The following is a 10,369-nucleotide window of genomic DNA, read 5'->3' on the forward strand; positions in this document are numbered from 1 at the left end:
CAGTTACCTCCCTTTGGTGGTCTCATAACCTTGGCCAAGGCCGTAGCAAAGACATTAGCCTGGTTCTCAGTTCCTCCTACTCCCGAGCAGGCTCTGATATATTCAGCTATAGAGGCACCCTGTCCCTTTAAAGGTCCCAGTATACGCTTGCATTCAGGATTTGCATTTTTAAATGCCAAAGTTTGTAATAATATCCCTGAGATTTTAATCCTTCTTTACAGCCCGTTCCACAGCTACCCTCAATCTTGCTAGAAAATCAGTATATGGCTCATTAGGGCCTTGCATTGTTTTAACAAAGGAGGGCTGGGCTTGGCCAGTAGGCACCACACGGCACCATGCTCATAAAAAGACCCGGCAAACTTGTTGTAAGTCCTGGTCAGAGTATTGAGCCTATTCTCTTAAAGCCCGATATTGGCCCTCTCCCATTAATTTGTCCTCGAGAGGACCAGGGGGATTTTGTCCCTCATTAGTCCGAGCTTGCTTCCTAGCTTCTTCCTCCCACCAGCTACAAAGTTGCAACCATTGAGAACCCTCCAAGACAGCTTGGGCAATGGATTCCCAATCTAATGGAATGATTAGTTTGCCTTTTTCCAATGATTCCAGCATAGCCAAAACAAAGGGAGATTGAGGACCGTATTGCGCTATTGCAGCTTTAAGATCTTTAAAAAATTTGTATTCCAAAGGAGCATATTTAACATTTATTACATTACCATCCTGCTGTCTCTGGATGGGAAACAATTGTGGAGGATCAATAAACCCACCAGGGGGAGCAGACAAGTCATCATCATGAAGCATAGACAAAGGAAAGGAGAACGGACAATGTCCCCTGCCCATATCGGGCTGATTAACCGCAGTGGGGAGAAGAGAAGCACAAGCAGGAGCAGAAGGTATAGATTTTTTCTCCTCCTTACGGGATTCCCACTATTCCTGGAACAGATGGTTCATTTTTTTAACCTCTTTGCCCTCCTCTAATGAAACCGAAGAAGACTCTGAATCTGATTTTGAACTATCAGATGTTTCACCATTTCCAGAAAGAGGTTATTTGTATCCTTACTTTCAGGCAAGGCAGAAATTCCACCAACAGTTGGCATATCCTCATAAATTGCCTCTCCCTTCATTAAAGCATTCGATTTGGTCTCATTATCAGTAGATAGCAAAATCAAAGCCTGTGTTATAGCATTACATAAATTTTATAACATGATTCAATATATAAATTCACATATTGTACCCGTAATGAACATTTATTTCTTCCTAGCAGGATTTCCCCATGGTTTTTTGAACCATGAACTTTTGAAAGTTCCCATCTGCTAGGGTGAAGAATTCCCCATGATTATGTACAAGAATTCACCTAGCAATTTTTTCCGCTAGGGTGAGGAATTCCCATATTTCCGAAAGCTCCCCTGCTATGGATCTAAAATCCCTCCGGGGTTTCTTACCTCTTTCGGTTTCACTCGAGCCCCACGTTGGGCGCCAGATGTTGGTTACTACGAGTGAAATGACACAGAACATACAAGACACACAAGAGACAGACAGGACACCACTCTGGCCAGAGGAACAGAACTGGGCAAACTAATTGCCGTTTATTATTATAAAGCCCTCCTTAGGCAGAATTCCAGATTGTAAGAATAAGCCTTTTCAGTACAGTGCAGGTGCATACATGTTTTCGTACAGCAAAGGGGAGTGAAATCTCTGTCTACTGCAGACTCTGCGCAAAGCCCTCATCTCCCTCTTATCTCAAGAAGGGAATGCTCCCTCGTTTGCAAGGGACCATTAAACTCAAGGCTGTATCCAGACTCTTTGGCAGAACGCCTCTTATGCAAGGACGCTCAGCCTGATCAGAGAGACCCGTTTGCAAGCACATCTCTGCTACCCTGTTAACCCTTCACCGTAGTTCAAAAGCTCATTTCTTAGGCCACCACTCCTGTCAGCATCCAGCTACATACTAGCTGACTCTCTCCCTTGCATGATAGTTTTAATTCATTAGTATTTGGAATTCATTAAATACTTGGATAAATTACTTAGCCTTTTGCCTAACATCAAGTGTAAGCACCTGGGGAGCCAGGAATGAGTTCGTCCAGCCTAAGGTATAGATACATGATTGTATTAATAACTGTTGCTGTTTATTTATGCAGGAGACATGTAGCACTAACAGACACCACATGTTGTTCTAGAAACAAAAATACAGCAACCCAATAGCTCTGGAGATGAATACAGCATGTGAGTTGGGGAGGTATGATATCTGACATCATGGTCAGGGAAGCCTGGCAGAAAAACAGTGGATCAAGGCAGGTCAAGAGTTGGGTGGCAGTACTTGAGACAGCGTCCAAGGCAGGGTGCATAGCAGAAGTCCTGAGAAGTCCCCGTCCTCTCTCCTCGGTACCCTTGGGAGATTAGTTTTGGGAACCCTGCAACTGCAGATACCAAAATCCATGGGTGCTCAAGTGCATTATATAAAATGTTGTAGTCTTTCCATGTAACTTAAGGGGATCCTCCCACATGCTTTAAATAATCTCCACATTCCTTATAACACCTAAAACAATGTTGATACCATGTAAATAGTTTCAAGTACAGTGTAAATGCTCTCTCTATATATAAATATATGCATATATAGTTGCCAGCATGAGGCAGGTTCATGTTTTGCTATTAGAACTTTCTGGAATTTTTTTAAAAAAATATTTTTGATCCAGTTATAGAGTATGGTGCCTTCAGGGCTCAGAGAGTGGAGGGAGTGAGAGGTACCCTCAGGGGATAGCTGGGGGCTCTTTTAGACATTTTCTGTTGGTCAGCATTTCTGAGTGAGATTGTAGATCTATAAGCAAAATGGTGCCTACCAGCTCTCCTGCAGAGTTTAACAGGAGCACTGGGGCCACCATGGGGAGACAAGGCAAAAGTGGCTGGAGAAGGAAGTTAAAAACGGCCGTGTCACTTAGCTGAGTTTCAGATGTTTCCTTATGTCAAATAGTTATTTCAATGTTTCAGCCAATGATTAAATAAGTACTAATTTTGTCTTTTGAAAGAAATATAATCATCACCACTTATCTGCAGAGAGTAAGTTTCAAGTCCCCCAGGGCACATCTGTAACCTCACATAGTATCAAACCCTATATACATAATGGTTCTTCTATACAAACATGCCTGGGATGCAGTTTATTTTATAAAAGCACAGTAAGAGATTGGCAACTGCCTAGTAATAACAGGAAAGTGAAAGTGAAGTTGCTCAGTCATGTCCAACTCTGTCCAACACCATGAACTGTAGCTTACTACACTCCTCTGTCCATGGGATTTCCCAGGCAAGAATTCTGGAGTGGGTAGCCATTTCCTTCTCCAGAGGACCTTCCTGGCCCAGGGACTGAACCCGGGTCTCCCAAATTGTAGGCAGATACTTTACCATCTGAGCCACCAGGGAAGGTGTAATAATAACATAGAACAATTATTAAAATATACTTTTATAAAAGTTTTGTGAATGTAGTCGCTATGTAAAATATATTGCTGTACTAATTTAGTGATTTTTTTTTCACCCTAACTAAGCAATTACTACACTGTGTGGCCATACCTTTTGCACTTAGAGGTTTGAGAGCAAAACTAACCCAGATTTCTTTTCTCTTCTCCACATTCACCACAGATACTGGCAAACTCAGCATACAATATTTTTCTCTTTATATCAAACTGAGAACTTCGATCTTTCCACTTAAAGGTAGCACTTAATGGATTCTCTCTGGCATATCTAAATGGACAGCATCACTCCACTTATGGTTTGGGGCCATTATTTAGTAAAATAAGGGTGAACTGGTCACAAGCCCTGTGACATCTCAACAGTCATTGTGATAACCGAGTGACAAATGGGTGGGATGTGCAGGACTAAGGAACATTTCACATTCTGGGCAGGAGGAAGCAGGATGGTGTGAGATCCCAATCACACTCCTCAGAATGACATGCAATTTAAAACATATGAGTTATGTATTTCTGGAGTTTTCCATTTAACATTCTCAGTAAACAACTGAGCATTAGCTGAAACCGCAGAGAGTGACACCTGAGATCAGAGGGGATGACCTGGTCTGATGATTGCCTTTACGTGGAAAAAAACACTAGAAGGGGCCACTTGAAGCCAAAAGTGATTGTAAAGTCGACCATCTCTTCCCATGTCAGGAAACGCAAGCACCACCACAACCCGAGAGAAAGACTGAAGGGTCCAAATCCAGAGATAAGGACAATGACAATGCTGAGGTCATCTTTGTTGGAGTGGAGCACGTCAATGAGGATGCTGAAACCCTCTTTGTCAGAATGATTTCAAGTTCAAAGCCAGTCATTTCCAACATTTTGAACAGAATGACCATGGACTAATCTTCAAGAAGAAAGAAGGGCCACGTGGGTCCAGATACCTCCTGCACTTTGCAACCTGAAAATCTTAGGACCCCAGCATCAGAGCCAGCTGCCATATCACCAGCTTCTCAGTCTTTATGGGGAGGAAGAGGCAGTTCTATTATTTCTGAGCCTTCATCTAAACGTGATGGAATCCCATGGGTACCTGCCTCCACGATGGCCCCTCCAGGTGTCCCTCCTATGACCTTGGAAGATCTCCTGACCTCACCAAGCCATGTTTATGATGGGGCATCTTTTTCATGGACTCATGCCAATGACCAGGCATGCTTCAGTCTTATGGATCCAGACAGAACATATAATTTGGAAGGGCTGGAGAAAATGGACTTTTTGACTCTTGCAAGTCAGGGCAAGACTGTTAATCCCATGAAAGGAAATTTGATCATGTTATTTGATGACTTTTACTATGGATAGCATACAAGAGATGGCAGCCAGAACAGAAGACTCACACAGCCTTTAAAAGCCTCAGTGGCTTAAGTGTTCTAAAATAGGTCAAGTTTATGACCCACCTGAGGAACCATCTGGAGCTTGAGAGGCAGAAGGGTGACAGCTGGAAAATCCACACTATCTGCCAGCACTGCCACCGCCAGTTTCCCACCCCGTTCCAGCTGCAGTGTCACATTGAAAGTGTCCATGCTTCCCGGGAGCCCTCCACGGTCTGTGATATCTGTGAATTGTCCTTCAAAACAGATCAGGTTCTCTTACAGCATATGAAGGACAGTCACAAACCTGGCAAAATGCCCTATGTGTGCCGTGTTCTCAATTACAGATTGTCAGCCTTTGCCCATGTAGAGGCTCATTTTAGAATGTGGCGTGGAAACATGAACAATTTACTTTGCCTGTTTTGCCTCAAAATTTTCAAACTGGTGACATCCTTCATAAATCACTCTTGGAGGCACTGGAACAGGAGGGTCTTTCCATGTTCCAAGTGCCGGCTATAGTATTTAAACCTGAAGGAAAAGACAGAGCACCAGACCAAGAATAATCACTCATTCAGAAAGCCAGAGCAATTGCAAAGGTTGCCTTCTGAAACAGAGGTCATGATCCGAACTTCAGGTCAGCTGGGACTGAGAGAGACAGCATCCATCATTGTGAGGAACACTGACTCCCAAGTGCCACCCAGAAAAACTACAAAGAAAATTGACTACAAACAAAAAAATATTCCAGACGTGTTGCAGCAAGGGATCTGGCTAAAAAAAAAAAGTTCTACCCACCTCCAGAAATTCGGAAAAGCCCTATTGAGGTTCAGGCAGCTGTACATAAAGACCCTGCCTGGCTTTTGTTGTTCAGTTGCTCAGTCTGATTCCCTGTGACCCTATGAGCTTCAGTATGCCAGGCTTCCCTGTCCATCACCATCTCCTGAAGCTTGCTTAAACTCACTCCATTGGGTTGCTGATGCCATCCAACAATCTCATCCTCTGTCACGCCTTCTGTTCCTTCCTTCAATATTTCCCAATATCAGGGTTTCCTTTTTTTTTTTTTTTTCAATGAGTTGACTTCCGAAAATATTGGAGCTTCAGTATCAGTTCTTCCACTAAATATTCAGAGTTGATTTCCCTTAGAATTGATTGGTTGGATCTCCTAGGAGTCCAAGGGACTCTCAAGAGTCTTCTCCATTCTCCAGTACCGCAGTTTGAAAAGATCAGTTCTTCAGTTCTCAGCCTTCTTTATGGTGCAGCTCTTCCATCTGTATCTGACTACTGGGAAAACCAAAGCTTTGACTTTACAGACATTTGTTGACAAAGAAATGTCTCCTTTTAATAAACTGTCTAGGTTTGTCACAACTTTTCTTCCAAGGAGTGAGCATTTTTTTAATTTCATGGCTCCAGTAACCATTCACAGTTATTTTTGAGCCCAAGAAAATAAAGTCTGGCTTTACTGTAACTGAGATTGTACTTGCTTCATCTCTCTACAACCAATTAGCTTTGAAATCTCCATGTTCCTTCCTGGCCACTCTCTGCTCCCAAAAGTAATGACTTCTTTGAGCTCTAGCACTAGGGATTCATTTTTCTTTGTTTCAGATTTTAAATGAATAGAATCACACAATAGAGTTTCTGTCCCCCTGATCTTGTTTTTCTTTTAAATAAGTGATATGCATTCTTATGGTATGCAGCTGTGGAACATTCTTTTTCATTCCTGAGTAGAATTCCCTTGGATGAATAGGCATAGTTGTTTTTTTTTTTTTTTTAATTTATTTTTATTTTTTTAATTTTTATTTTTACTTTATTTTAAAATATTGCATTGGTTTTGCCATATATTGACATGAATCCACCACGGGTGTACATGCTTTCCCAAACATGAATCCCCCTCCTACCTCGCTCCCCATAACATCTCTCTGGGTCATCCCCTTGCACCAGCCCCAAGCATCCTGTATCCTGCATTGGATATAGACTGGCGATTCGATTCTTACACGATAGTATACATGTTTCAATGCCATGCTCCCAAATCATCCCACCCTCTCCCTCTCCCTCTCCCTCTGATTCCAAAAGTCCATTCTACACATCTGTGTCTCTTTTGCTGTCTTGCATATGGGGTCATCATTGCCATCTTTCTAAATTCCATATATGTGTGTTAGTATACTGTATTGGTGTTGTTTTTTTTTTTTTCTGGCTTACTTCACTTTGTATAATTGGCTCCAGTTTCATCCAGCTCATTAAAACTGATTCAAATGTATTATTTTTTAATGGCTGAGTAATACTCCAGTGTGCATATGTACCACAGCTTTCTTATCCATTCACCTGCTGATGGGCATCTAGGTTGCTTCCATGTCCTGGCTATTATAAACAGTGCTGCAATGAACATCGGGGTACACGTGTTTCTTGCAGTTCTGGTTTCCTTGGTGTGTATGCCCAGCAGTGGGATTGCTGGGTCATAAGGCAGTTCTATTTGTAATTTTTTTAAGAAATCTCCACACTGTTCTCCATAGTGGCTGTACTAGTGTGCATTCCCACCAACATTGTTGGAGAGTTCCCTTTTCTCCACACCCTTTACAGCATTTATTGCTTGCACCAATACGTTCTGTCTTGTGTGAAGTGGTAACTCATTGTGGTTTTGATTTGCATTTCTCTAATAATGAGTGATGTTGAGCATCTTTTCATGTGTTTGTTAGCCATCCATATGTCTTCTTTGGAGAAATGTCTATTTAGTTCTTTGGCACATTTTTTGATTGGGTCATTCATTTTTCTGGACTTGAGCTGCATAAATTGCTTGTATAATTTTGAGATTGGTTGTTTGTCATTTGCTTAATTTGTTATTATTTTCCCCCATTCAGAAGGCTGTCTTTTCACCTTGCTTATATTTTCCTTTGTCGTGCAGAAGCTTTTAACTTTAATTAGATCCCATTTGTTTGTTTTTCCTTTTATTTCCAGAATTCTGGCAGGTGGATCATAGAGGATTCTGCTGTGATTTATGTCAGAGAGTGTTTTGCCTATGTTCTCCTCTAGGAGTTTTACAGTTTCTGGCCTTACATTAAGATCTTTTACCCATCTTGTGTTTATTTTTGTGTGCAGTGTTAGAAAGTGATCTAGTTTCATTCTTTTTAATTTGTGCATAAAACATTTTTTTGTTATTATTTAGATTTTCCCCTAGGTTTATAAGTGAAATTTATGGGTTATCAGTAGGAGCACTTTTAACTGCCTAATGTATGTTAGGAATTGGCTTTCCAAAGAGTTGTACCAATTTATATTCCCACTTGCACACTTATGCACATGATTCTTCTCCATCTCAGTGACAAGAGGGGTAATTGAGAATACCGTTAGCTAGTGGGGTTATTTTCCTCTCAAAAATTCTTTACTATAATTGATATGATGCTTTCCTTCACTCTTTCCTCTTTAGCGTTACCATCAGCTTGAAATAAAAAAGAAACTGGAGACCTTAGCTAAGAAGGAGCGAATTCAGAGATTTAAGGTAAGGAGTTCCATAAGTATTTTACTTCATAATATTATTTCATGATTTTGAAGGTCAGTGGTACTATTATTGAAGCTCTTTGGGGTCACTTTATTTTGGGGTAATTCATAACTGACATCAAATGGTTCCACCATACTTGAATCTTGGCCACTGTGATTTTGGAAGATCATAACAAAATATGTGTGTGGATTTATCTCTGGGCTTTCTATTTTGTACCATTGATCTATATACCTGTCTTTGTGCCAGTACCATACTGCCTTGATGACTGTGGCTTTGAAGTAGAGCCTGAAATCAGGCAAGTTGATTCCTCCAGTTCCATTCTTCTTTCTCAGGATTGCTTTGGCTATTCGAGGTTTTTGTATTTCCTTACAAAGCATGAAATTGTTTGTTCTAGCTCTGTGAAAAGTATTGCTAATAGCTTGATAGGGATTGCATTGAATTTGTAGATTGCTTTGGGTAGTATACTCATTTTCACTATATGGATTCTTCCGATCCATCAACACGGTATATTTCTCCATCTATTAGTGTCCTCTTTGATTTCTTTCATCAGTGTTTTATAGTTTTCTATATATAGGTCTTTAGTTTCTTTAGGTCGATATATTCCTAAGTATTCTATTCTTTTCGTTGCAATGGTGAATGGAATTGTTTCCTTAATTTCTTTTTCTACTTTCCATTATTAGTGTATAGAAATGCAAGGGATTTCTGTGTGTTAATTTTAAATCCTGCAGATTTACTATATTCGTTGATTAGCTATAGTAATTTTCTGGTGGAGTCTTTAGGGTTTTCTATGTAGAGGATCATGTCATCTGCAAACAGTGAGAGTTTTACTTCTTCATTTCCAATTTGGATTCCTTTTATTTCTTTTTCTGCTCTGATTGCTGTGGCCCAAACTTCCAGAACTATGTTGAGAAATAGTGGTGAAAGTGGGCACCCTGGACTTGTTCCTGACTTTAGGGGAAATGCTTTCAATTTTTCACCATTGAGGATAATATTTGCTGTGGGTTTGTCATATATAGCTTTTATTATGTTGAGTTATGTTCCGTTTATTCCTGCTTTCTGGAGAGTTTTTATCAAAAATGGATGTTGAATTTTGTCTAAGGCATTCTCTGCATCTATTGAGATAATCATATGGCTTTTATTTTTCAATTTGTTAGTGTGGTGAATTACATTGATTGATTTGCAGATATTGAAGAATCCTTGCATCACTGGGATAAAGCCCACTTGGTCATGGTGTATGATCTTTTTAATGTGTTGTTGGATTCTGATTGCTAGAATTTTGTTGAGGATTTTGCATCTATGTTCATCAGTTATATTGGCCCATACATAGTTGTCTTTTTTTGTAGTATCTTTGTCAGGTTTTGGTATTAGGGTGATGGTGGCCTTGTAGAATGAGTTTGGAAGTTTACCTTTCTCTGCACTTTTCTGGAAGAGTTCGAGTAGAATAGGCATTAGCTCTTCTTGAAGTTTTTGGTAGAATTCAGCTGTGAAGCTGTCTCGACCTGGGCTTTTGTTTGCTGGAAGATTTCTGATAACAGTTTCAATTTCCGTGCTTATGATGGGTCTGTTAAGATTTTCTATTTCTTCCTGGTTCAGTTTTGGAAAGTTGTACTTTTCTAAGAATGTGCCATTTTTTCTACGTTGTCCATTTTATTGGCATATAATTGCTGATAGTAGTCTTTTATGATCCTTTATATTTCTGTATTGTTTATTGTGATCTCTCCATTTTCATTACTACTTTTATTGATTTGATTTTTCTCTCTTTGTTTATTAATGAGCCTGGCTAATGGTTTGTCAATTTTGTTTATCCTTTCAAAGAACCAGCTTTTTGCTCCATTGAATTTTGCTATGGTCTCTTTTGTTTCTTTTGCATTTATTTCTGCCCTAATTTGTAAGATTTCTTTCCTTCTACTAACTCTGGGGTTCTCCAATTCTTCTTTTTCTAGTTGCTTTAAGTATAGAGTTAAGTTATTTATTTGACTTTTTTTTCTTTTTTTTTGAGATATGCCTGTATTGCTGTGAACTTTCCTCTTAGTACTGCTGTTATAGTGTCCAACAGGTTTTGGGTTGTTGTGTTTTCATTTTCATTA

At 40.0% G+C, this 10,369-nt stretch overlaps 1 pseudogene; it reads left to right on the top strand.

The window, feature by feature from the left end:
* The first annotated feature begins 819 nt into the window (after positions 1-819).
* LOC108634572 lies at positions 820-5,618 on the top strand (annotated as a pseudogene).
* Positions 5,619-10,369: the final 4,751 nt, after the last annotated feature.

The sequence above is a fragment of the Capra hircus genome, unplaced genomic scaffold, assembly GCF_001704415.2.
Source record: "Capra hircus breed San Clemente unplaced genomic scaffold, ASM170441v1, whole genome shotgun sequence".
Lineage (NCBI taxonomy): Eukaryota > Metazoa > Chordata > Mammalia > Artiodactyla > Bovidae > Capra > Capra hircus.